This window comes from Equus asinus, chromosome 1, assembly GCF_041296235.1.
Source record: "Equus asinus isolate D_3611 breed Donkey chromosome 1, EquAss-T2T_v2, whole genome shotgun sequence".
In the NCBI taxonomy this organism is placed as follows: Eukaryota; Metazoa; Chordata; class Mammalia; order Perissodactyla; family Equidae; genus Equus; species Equus asinus.
In genome coordinates this window covers 99,457,469-99,469,477 of record NC_091790.1, presented here as the reverse complement: position 1 = coordinate 99,469,477, position 12,009 = coordinate 99,457,469, and positions in this window count along the sequence as shown.

The following is a 12,009-nucleotide window of genomic DNA, read 5'->3' as shown; positions in this document are numbered from 1 at the left end:
CATGTGGATGAAATTCTGATTAAGAAAAAAAAATCATTGTCATTAGAGAGAATTTCCTTTTGCCTGAGGGATCCTGTGACATGATAGGATTGTTTCTGGAAAGATGAGTCTAGCTCCAGGAAGCAGAATGGGTCATGGGTGACAGACGTGCATCCAAAGAGGACGGCCCTCCTTAGGGCAGAAGGCAATGAGCACTCAAGCATTGCCCCCAACTGCAGAGTCGGTCTGAGCGTGAGGGCAGGGAGCCGGGGTTAAGAAACGCTGGACCTTCGGGGTTAGTGTTAGAGGCCAGGGGAGGTTTTCTTCCAGGTTTCAAGTGTGCTGTGAACAGAGGGATGGCAGCTTCATTCAGATAAATAAAAACATAGGAGGAAGAGCAAACCCAGGAGAAGGCCGTTCAGCTAAAGTGGCGGGTTCAATTAGCCCAGTGTTCACGGTGGCCCTGCAGCCCTGGGACAGAGCTGTCAGGGAGGCTGCAGCAGCATATGTGTTAGTAGTGAGGCCAGGGCTCCTGTATCCACATTAAAGAAAGTCAAGGAGTCCTCATAGAGTCCTGAGCCCCATGGCCAAAGGGGGACAGGCGTTGCTACCCCTTAAGAGACGGGGTGGGAGTGTGGGTCTGGCCCCATCCTGAAGAAGGGGAGAAGCGGGGTCCCCAGAACACTGCTGAGAGTGGTGTTGGAAGAACCGGGTCTGGGCCTTCGGGCCTTCTGCTGAGACCCTGGAAACTTGCCCAGGGTGTCACCGAGAGGCCCAGGAGTAAGTCAGAGTCATTCTTAGACAGATCGGGGTGGACGGGAGAGGGGTCATGGTGGGAGAGCAGCTCCAGCACTTGCAAGAAACTCCATTGCTTCCTCCCTCGGACTAGCTTCTGGTGGCAAGTCTGAGAGCTCCAGGTGGCCCCAGGGTGTGGTCCTCTAACATGGAGTGTGTTTCCCCACTGCTGCGACCCCAGCACAGGCAAGTCACAGAGGACGCCAGAGGTAAGGCGGTGCCAGAGGACACAAGACAGAGGTGAGCTGAGCCAGTGCCGCCGTGGTCTCTCTGCGTAACTCTGCGTTTGCTGGACTCAGGGGCTGGGCCCAGGCATCTGTGTTGTGCACAGGCACTTTCACCAGGCTGGTCCCTTGGGGGACACCGATAATGGGGTGATGTGTGAGCACGTTGCCCCGACAGAGGTCAGCCAGGCACACGTGCACATGCACACACACACACACACACAGTTTGCAAAAGGATTTGTTATTGATTTCTGACTTTTCTTTATATGCATAGTCAATCTATCATCGGGAACCATCCTTTCTGCCTCCTACTCTCTTCTCACTTACATTCCCTGTCTGTGTCCTCCCTGCCCCCACCTGGCCCCAGCACTAAGCTGGGACTTGAAATGCTACACTGGCCCCCAGGTTGCCTTTCCTGGTGGCTTTAGTCCCTTCTTATCCCCTCCCCATGGAACCGATGGAGTGACACTTTGAAAAGATGGTCATAAATGACTGTGTCTAAAACCTGTAGACGGCCTCTTTTTGTGCTTAAAATAAGACCCAAAGCTTCCCGGTGCCCCCCACCCCCATGTCCACTCCACATCCTCACCACACGGCACTCACTGGGGCCTTCCTTCCTGTGATGGCCCCGCCCGGCGGACATGCGTGTGCTGTTTCTTCTCCCTCCGTGAATTTCCCCCTTTTGCTCATAACCTGTTCCTTGTCCACCTTTAGGGCCCTGTTGGTACGTCACCCCTGAGAGATCCCTCCTCGACCTCTTTGTGTAAAGTGGACCCTTAGCTCCCATCACATCGCTTCTTCCCTTCCTTTGGCTCTCAGATCCCCAGGACCATCCCACTTTCTTCATGCTCCCTGGTGACTCCCACTATGGTGCCCCCAGGAATGGCACTCAGGAGGCACATCATAAATGTCTGCTGAATACACAAATGCGTCAATATCTTCACTCTGCGAGGAATTAGCAGTTGCCAAGTGCTCTCGTAGGTGCCGGATGTCTGCATGTGTATGATCTGTGAGCATCAGGGCGAATGACAAATGCAGTGGGTGATGAGGCAGAGGGGCGGACTGATTACTACATGTGGAAATCCCAAATCAACCCACAGAAGATTCTCAGAAGAGGTGATTCTGAGCTGGTAATGTGATTGGAGGCCATCCCAGGGAGAAGCAGGAGGGCATCTGTGGAGATGGGGGAGCTGGGCTAAGATGGGGGGATGCTAAAGAAGAAGGGAAGATGATGGAGAGTGGCGTCACACCTCTTAAAGGGAAAGGCTGGACAGCCTACGGCTCAAAGACATTATGACCAGCCTACCAGGCGGTGCCAAAGAGAATTTCCCATGACACACACAACCCCTGGGCAGCAGCCCTTCATGAGAGACTGATTATTGGCACCTGGGACACTTTTCAATTGGGCAGAGGTGAGAATATTATTTGCTGTCTAAACCGAGGCAATGTGAAGAGTGGAAGGAGACCTTATCATGACTGAGCCGGGACAGCAGCCCAGACCAGACCTGCCGTGGGCAAGCTTGGACACAATAAAACACGCGTACACAAGAATGCACAGCTTGCTTAATCCTCACCCTCACATTCCCACCGCATTATATGAGAGTCACTGCTGCTTCCTATCTTCCTCAGCAATTGGTATTGACCATCTTTTTTATTTTGGCTCCTTGGGTGAGTGTATAGTTCTATCCTTGTGGTTTTAATTTACATTTTCTTGCCAACTATAGAAATTCAGTCCCTTTTCACATGTCTTTTAGCCATCTGCATATCCTCTTTTGAAACGCCACCGCTCAGCGGTGTCTCGGTTCCTGAAACCATTCATGAATCCAAAGTCTTCCAGCAAACACAGTGCCACATCCTACTGCAGGGAGCCCGGCGTGAGGGAATCTGGAATGGATCTGCCAAGAACTTGATAAAGTGGTCAAGGAAGCTGTTGTCACAGCCAAGAAGAAAAATCTTTGTGTTTCTGGTGGAAATATTTATCCCAAGGCTCTCAACTCACCAAAAAAACACCTTATCCCACAAGGGGAAAGACTAAAAAAACAAAAAATGTAGTAAATACCAAAGAACAGGACAGGAGGCCTTCCAACACACAGGGCCAGTCCCGGGGCAAAGACCCATCTTAGAGAATTCCCCAACAAATCCATCTCCCCTCCACTTCCACCCAGACTTCCTGCAGCATTTCCTTCCCATTAAGTTTGGACCAAGGTGATGGCAGTTAAAGAGAAATACAGATGAACACACAGAGACTTGGAAGAAATGGAAGCTAAGCTAAAAGACCTCTCACCCCTCTGCTCTGCCGCGCTGTCGGGCCACATCTGAGTTGTTAGAATGGCATCTAGAGGTTTGCACACCTGGTCTGCGTCTGCCATTTGACCCTCCAGCTCTCACCAGCACCCCAGCCCCGTGAAGCCTCGCCTCCTGGCACACTGCAGACCTCAGCAGAATTTTCCATGTCTCTGTGTCTTCACTCATGATACCCCCTCAGCCCCAAAGCCATTTAAACTATTGACAGGGACCAGGTCAATCAGTAAAATTCAGGAATTTGCCCATGGTGGTGCAACCAGTTTAAGACAGAGACCAAAGGAGAAAGCAGATCATTTCAGTATCCTTTCTTTACCCCAAACCACCTCTGGGTAACCACACCTTGTCAAACATTCTGTCTTTGAAGTTTCAGTTGACCTAATATAGGTAGTTGCAGCGCACGATTAAATCTCTCAAAAGTAGGTACACAACCGAAAACTATGCTTCTTACTTCTGACTTGTCTCTTCTCCTCACCTAATTTTCGTTTTGAGAAATTTAAATTCTTTAGAAACATCTAAAAAGCAGTACAATAAACGTTTATGTAGCTCCCATCACGATGCATAATTGTCCCCAATTGTTGACCAGAATGAAGTCAAGGATCGTGGATCGTATTTAGCTGCTGTGGCCCTTGGGGTCTCCTTTAAGCTAGAAGAGCCCTCCCACTTTTTTGTGGGTCCAGGCCAGTTGCTCTGCAGAATGTATTACTATCAGGATGACAGCCCCACCCCCAAGATTCTATTGCAGTGGAAGACTTTTGGCAAGAATTCTCTCTAGTGGTGCTTCCCTTTGCATAACATCAAGAGGCACTAGGTGTTTGAGCTGATGATTATTGGAGAACTAAGTTCATCATTTGATTGAAGAGCTGCCCGCAGACTGTATTGGGAAGGTCTCTGTTTTCCTTTACAATTAAGAAGTAACCTGGGAGGCAGTACTGTGAGAAAATGTGAATAACCCAGTCCCCCAGCACTTTTCCTGCAATGCCTTTAGCATAAATAGAAGATCCTTTCTACAATCAACCATTATACTAGTGGCTGAAAGTTGATTTTCAAATTGCATCTTTTTCCTATATTTATTAGCTAGCATTTATGTATAAGAAAGAGATTCTCTTCTCTTCCCTCTGTTACATAGCAGTGAGGACTCAAGTATTATTATTTTTCTTAATTCATTGTTCCTTTGCAGTCATGATTCTTCTTAATGCTTAAATTTTCCTAATTTGGCCAGTGGGCACCCATTTCAAATGCCCCATTAAATGTCTCCATTCTTTGAGAGTTTCCTTGCTTTCTGGTACAAGATGTTTTTGCCTTGCCTTGAAACTTCCCTACCCCAAGTATAGAATCAACCATTTGCCCCCACGTCTGAACAACAGGCGTGCTCCTTGCTACTAGTCATTGCTTCTAGGCCCCTTCGGTGGACGGAGCTGGGAAAGTATGTACATGCACCCATAAAGCCAATCGTAAGTCCAAAGTGATGCCACCTGCTTAATTTAACACCTCAACAGCCTTCACTTTATACATCACAGTTTTTCTTCTCTCTCTCCCACAGAAGAACAGGTCTTCCCAACACTAATAAAGTTACTCATTTGCTCTCTCTCCCCAGACATCTCGAAGAGTTTCAGAATTGCTACACAAAAACCCCAAACAACGCATCCCCGGAAGGAAGCTCAACATTTCGTTATAGGTCAATTCGCTTGTTGAATTTATTTCTGTGACTTCTCCTTTCCGTACGATGTAAGAGGCCAGATCACCTACTCAGAGTGATGGTGGGTGGTTGGGTGAGCTGAGGGAGAGCTTAGAGCAGAGTGGAGAGTTAGAATGATTCTTGTGGAGAGTAGGGGTGAGTTGATCCTAGGAAGCATTGCAGTTTTGATAAGCTCTGTGGAGTAAGCAGCTGAGGTTGGTAATGGGTAACTTGTTAACACGCAGGACTAAGTTTCACCGGCAGTATTCGAAGGCTTGGATTCTGCCATGTGAGAAGCACAGTGGTGGGCTGTCCCTCCATTGCAGTGGCGGCCGAGCGTGTGTATCAGTACTCTCTGAAATACTTCCGGTGATGAGCACACGCTGCCCTTTGTCCGCCTCATAGAGGGAATCAGTGTTCCTCCAGTGAATTTATGAAGGTATGAGTGACTGAAGGACACAAATGTGAGTAAAGAAATGATAAACAGCAGGCTTCCTCACACCAGTAACATTATTTCTCACTGAAATTTGAAAAAAATCCGCCTTCTTAGAAACTGTGGTTGAATACAATCTTATCCTCAAAGAAAAAGGACAATGGCAACACAATATAACCTAATTCCAATCTGCTGTGTGGGTGCTCAAGGCCCATTTTGCCTCCAGTGAAGACTCTGCACTTTCATTTTGGACCTAAGGCACCTCTGCATTTTGCAAAGTTATCCTGAGCTTAACACTATGCTTACAAGTAAGGAGATTCTGTTCGCTTGCTCGTTTTCTCTGTCTTAAGTTTTCACTTAGGGTTGAAGTGGTGGGTAATGTTGGGGTTGATCTGTAAACTGGCTTGTGGGCCTTTTGTAGCATGGCCTGCTGGAGATGCTCAGAAGGCTCAGCGAGGGTGGTTCCTCCCAGGTCTCAGGCCAGTCTTTTGATAGAGTCCAAGGACCCTGACCTGGATGTGTTCTGACCTCTGACTCTAGCTCTGCGACTTTTGGTCTGGACCATATGCTTCTTTTTATTCTTGTGCAAAACTTATTGATTCACAAATTTTAGCTTGTTTTCCTGTAAAATACACATGATGTGCCCAGAGATCACCAAAATCCACTCAAGCATCCCTAACAAACAGACTTACATGGAGCCTTTGATTGAATACCTCCCCACACAGTGAACCCACTACCTCACGGTGCAGACCACTCCATTCTCAAAAAGTATGTCATTGGCAAGCCCCTTTTCTGAGTCTAAAGTCTCCGTGTGTGTGTTGGAACCACCCTTTCATCCTAGTTTTAACCTCTTGGGACCCCACTGAATAGTTTGTTTTGTGTCATAGAATCCTCCAGAACAGGAAAAAAAGTTCAATAGCAGCAAATAAACACATTTAAGCAATTTTTTCTGTTAAAGTGTGCACTACATCCATCTACTCTTCAAAATGAAAATATTTACTCCTTCTCCTAGGTGATTTCCATGGAAATCAGAGTCATTCAGGTCAGAGAAAAGCTTCCCAGTCAGAAACTCAAGTGTCGACAGGCAAAGGCAAAGTAGGAGTGAAAGGCTGTAATTATAGGATAAATGCACGTGTGACATCTCTGGTGTCAGGCTCTGACTTAGCAATAACTGCGTGTCTGTAACGTATCTGGAGAAAAAGTGAAACATTTCTTGGACTCTCTCAAGGAGGTTGGTGACCAGCTGTGGAGAGGCCGGTCCGTCCCATGTCTTGGAGAGCACCTCGCTCTGTCAGGATTGGAGCTGTCTCCCAAAGGCAGTGGTGTCCAGGGGCGGAAGAGCCCAGCCTAGACAACATCTGACCAGGTACGTTTATCAGAGCTCACGCAGTTGGCGTGAGAGTGGCTGGAGAGGACACCTGAGAAGATCAGTCCCCTCACTCTGCAGGCCACGGGACCAAGTGAAGCAACTAGTGTCTGTGCACCTTAGTTTCCTCACCTATAACGCTTTTAATAATTAAACACAATTCTTAAAAATTAAAAAAAAATCGATTTTAATAACATGTTTTCTTATTTCCTGTACTCTGATCGCAACCTTTCATGGGCATGGAGGGGTGCCGTCCCGCCCTCTAGTTCAGCCATCTGATTTGTAGGCACACTTTATGCACTCAGCTCAGGAGTGATATTCTCAGCCTTCCCTGACTTCACCACTTCCCTTTATATTTACCCCATCCTTTGTCTCCACCCTGGCTCACCCGGCCATCCTTCCTCTCTGTTGTCATTGTCCCAGCTACATAGTGCCCATTCCACGTTGGACTTTGAGCTCCGTACACGGAGACTGGACAAAGGCAGGAGCAGCCAGACTTAATGCAAGTCATTGCAAGACAATATGAAGGGAAGCGTGATAAAATTAATGGATTAGAATCCTGAGATCTGAAAAAAAATTTCCTAAAATATGCCCCAGTCTAAGGTGGGAGGCAGCCTGCCATGGGCCTCTTGCACTCCTACATGTCTCGCTGAGTGAGCCAAAAACCACAAGATCTTGTCCACTCCTTCATCTAGGCCACTTGTCAGGATTGTTTATGTAGCTGGCAGTTCTGAGAAGGGAGAGGTCACTTTTAGCATCCTTAGCTCTGAGGTGCTTCTCGTTTCCCCAGAACCAAGAACAGGCCTGCTCACTGCTCATTATCAGAGGAGCGGGTTCCCAACCTCAGGGTCCCTCAGCTGCATGCAGCCTGCTCCATGAGCCGCGTCCATCTGGGGCCCTTTTGGCCCCTGGGATGTGAGGACAGCAGCCCGGCGCAAACATGGGGATGCTCCTGCTGCTGATATGCTGTGAGTGGTGAAGTCCCTGGCCTCTGACCCAGGGGGCTCATCTCTTCACCTGCACCCATGGAACTGAGCCAGGCTCATTGTCAGCTCCTGTAGTTGTTCTGGGGGAAGTTCTGCTCCCAGATCTTGCCCACATCACAAACTTAGGTAGAGAAAAATCCTCATAACTTTGGCAAGGAGATTTTGGGATGTTGACAGAGACATAACTTTCTGGAAGAGGAAGAACAAAGGGTCCACACGTCAACCAATGGGAACTGATAGCAGACGGAGTGACCAAATAATATGGTCAATTGGGCATTAAAGGCATTAAACCTTCAGCGTACTCTAGTCCCCAGAGTGAATTTCTCTTATTAGTGTGATCGATATAATTCTAAATATTCCCCATCTCTCCTCTCTCTCTCTCGTTTTTGTTTTGATTCGAAAATAATAAGAAATTTTATTCTTTAAGTTACCTTTTCAGCTTAGTAATATATTATAGTAACTTCTTCTAAGACTCTATGGATATAAGTCGTTCATTCAGTGACTGCCTGTTATGTTAATAACAGCATCTGAATTTACCTATCACACTTGTATTGACAGACATTTCGATGTCTGAAATAATCGTATGCTATTACAAACAACGCTGCAATAGATGTCCTTACACTTTTACCTTTATGGATTCATGCCACTATTCCCAGAGGCCAGATTTATAGATGTGGATAGCTTTCCCCTTGGTTCCTAGATTTTAAATTTAATCCCAAGTGCAAAACTATTTTCCAATTCACATTACCACCGAAGTATGACAATTCCTGTGTTTTCTCAATTTCTATTCACCAAAGTCTTTTGTCTATGCAATAGGGAGACAGTGGAATTCAACTCTGTTGTTAGTGAAGTTGTACATCTTTTAGTGTATTTTATCAGCCATTTACATGCCTATCCTAGGAAATGCTGACATGCGTCATTCCCATTTTCAACTCAGGTTTATTTCCATCAAGACAGGTTAGAATATACTGCAGTAACAAACAATGCCAAATTCTTAGTGGGTTAAAGTAATTTATCTTTTTACATCTTCTCACAGTTCATGATCCAAAGTACCTTGCTCATCCATATCTTACTTCAAAGAGTGAAAATTGTAGGAGATGCTACCTGAAGTTTGGAAAATGGAAAGTTGAAAATATTAAGTGAGCTGACAAATGATTATCATGGGATATTTGCCTTTTTTATTTGATTTTAGAAACAAGAACCTTTTGTTATATTCATTGTACATATGTGTATGTGTGCATTGTGTGTTTATACAGAATTTCAAAAATTGGTCTATCACTTGTCTTTTAATTTTCTTTATATTGGTACTTTTATTTTTTTTAAACTTTAAAGTTTTTACTTTCTAATTCTAGCTTAGGAAGGCTCTTACTGTCATAAGGTTTTAAATGATTCTTTTATATTTTCTTTCATTTTTTCTTTGAGCTTTATGTACTTTGCTTAACAGAATATATTGTTGCGTATCTTGTGTCATAATGGACAAATAACATTTTTGAAATGCATAGTCAAGTATTGCAACTCACTTATTCGATAGTCCATCTCATTTTGCCTGATTTGGAATGTCACCTGGATCCTATTCTTCATTCCTATATTCTAGAATCTGCTCTGGACTCTATGTTGTTCCACTGGTCAAGCTATCACTTCCTGTGTCAAAAACACAGTGCCTTTAGGGTAAGTGCTAATGTCTAGTTTGGCAATTATTTTATTATTCTTTATTTTCAAAAACTTTCAACTAGTTTTGCACATTAAATTTTTAGGTTTAACTTTAAAAGTGTCATTTAATTTAAAAAATCAAGGCTTTTGGAATTAGGAATAAGTTGAATTTCATATATTTTTAACTTGAAAAATTACCAATTTATGTGACCTACCTTCCCATTCAAGATGGGTTTTCATTTATTCAGGTTTGCCATGCCCTTTAGTTAAAAAAAATAAACAAAGGCATTCTTTTCATACAGATTTGCTGAGGTGGCTGTTCCCCACCCGAAATTGACCAGGGGCTATTTATCCTCCTGTTTCCTGTTAGTCCTGAAGGAGCACAGAGACAGAGGGGTGAACATGCCCCCCCCCCAACCCCTCAATGCATAGGAAGTCACCTGCAGCTCCCACCACGGGTGTTAGATGGGTTGTTGTGGTCAAGAGTTGGTGACCAGGTCAGAATGAGGACTTGTGAGCCCAGCTTTCTCCGTCTGCAATGGCCATGGGCAGGCGGCCCTTCCACAGGGGGAGGGACTCAAGCTGGCTCTAAAAGACTTCAGCATGGGACACTGAGACTGGGATTCCTGCCGCCAACAGGGAGGACTTGTGGGAGGATGCTGGGCTCCTGGTTGGGATTGGGGCACTCCTGGAGGGACCTGTGGGCCTTCAGAACCCGGGCTATGGCTCAGAATGGGATGAAGATTTATGGACAGTTGTCCCTTAGAGTAGAGGCCACGGATAAGATGTTTGAAATGGGGAGATAACCCACAGGGGCGTGGCCGGCAGAGGAGAGGACAGAGAAAGGTGAGGATGAGATACCATTGTAAAAAGGGTAGATCACTTTGAAAATGGGGCAGTTATCAAGTACCTAGTGTGTCTGCTTGGCTGAAAAGGAGGACAGGGAGAAGCCGGGGTGCTTGCTGGTAGAAGGTACCGCTGCCTTTTGGGGGAGCTTTCACAGGTGTGGAGCTTAAGAAAGGCTGGGAGGGGTTCAGGGGGAAGGCCACACATCGAGGAGTTTGGGAGCCTGATGAAGGACACAGGTGGACACTGGCAAGAAGGCAGCCCTGAGGGAAGACGCAGGTCGAGCTGAGGGAAGTGCTGGGCGGTCTCAGAGCGATGGGAGGTGGTGAGGAGCAGATGAGCAGGATGAGAGGATGTGGGGACATGAGAAATGCCCTGTTTGCTCTGGATGTGCGGGGTGGGAATCAATGACACGTGTACAGGATGTGAAGGTGACCGAACAGCTTATAACATGAGAGTAATGGCTCCTGCAGTTTTCCTGTGAGCAACTCCAGCCTTTGCTTTAGAACTGGCAAGTTTCAAAGCATGTAGGTGGTCAGCACTGGGACCAGAAACCAAACTGCTTGTCAAAGTGTCCACACTTCTTCCTGCCACCTGGTCAGCTGGACGGGGAGGAAAGGCCAGGGTGAGAGAAGAGCACAGGGGCACCGAACTTTCACTGTGTGTCTCAGAGAAGCTTGATGATTTGCCCACCAGAGGCAGTCTGGAAAGAAGTTACATGGACTCTTTAGAAAACACATGAACTCTAGCTAGATAATACGTTTATTTGTCTTCAAATTTACATAAATATATAAAATATTAGTCTGTATAGTTGTAAGGACTAATATTCTGCATATTTACATAAACATAAAAAAACACATTTAGAGAGTGGTAATGTCCAGATTGAATTATTCCATGTCCCTAGCCAACGTGTTACAAGCACCTTTCCAGATATAAAAAATAAAGTTTTGCGTGCAATATCTCAAGTGCTCCCCACATTGCCATGAGGGGGATGGCTGAACTTCACCTGCAAAGTGTCTGAGATTCAGGGCAAACAATGAGCCCAGGGCATGCAGCACATAGGTGGCAGCAGCCAGTGTTTTCATACTTATTAAAAACGGGGCGGGGGGCCAGCCCCGTGGCACAGCAGTTAAGTGCCCACATTTCACTTCAGCCCGGGGTTTGCTGGTTGGGATCCCCGGCTCGGACATAGCACTGCTTAGCAGGCTCTGCTGTGGTAGGCGTCCCACATATAAAGTAGAGGAAGATGGGCATGGCTGTTAGCTCAGGGCCAGTCTTCTTCAGCAAAACCAAGAGGAGGATTGGCTGCAGATGTTAGCTCAGGGCTAATCTTCCTCAAAAAAAAAAAAAAGGAGGGAGGTTAACTAAACTTATTGTGGCAATCATTTTGCAGTAGATACATATATCAAATTATTATGTCGTACACCTTAAAGTTATAAATGTCTTATGTCAAATATATCTCAATAAAACTGGAAAAAGAAAGTAGACTCAACTGTCATTGAAACAGTAAGATCCAACAGTAAAGTCCAACATAAAGGGCTTAGTAAAGTACAGTTTTATTTTTCTCTCGCTTAAAAGCCCAGTTCATTTCAGTTCTGTCCTGTGAAAGTCTTCTGTGGTGGCCTCTGATGGCTTCCAGAATGGTCGTGGGGGACATGCTCTCCTTTCTCTCCTTTTAGGGGCGCAGCATAGACGTTGCACCCATCTCTTGCTCTCATCCCTTGTTGGCCAGAGCTCAGCAGCATGACGCC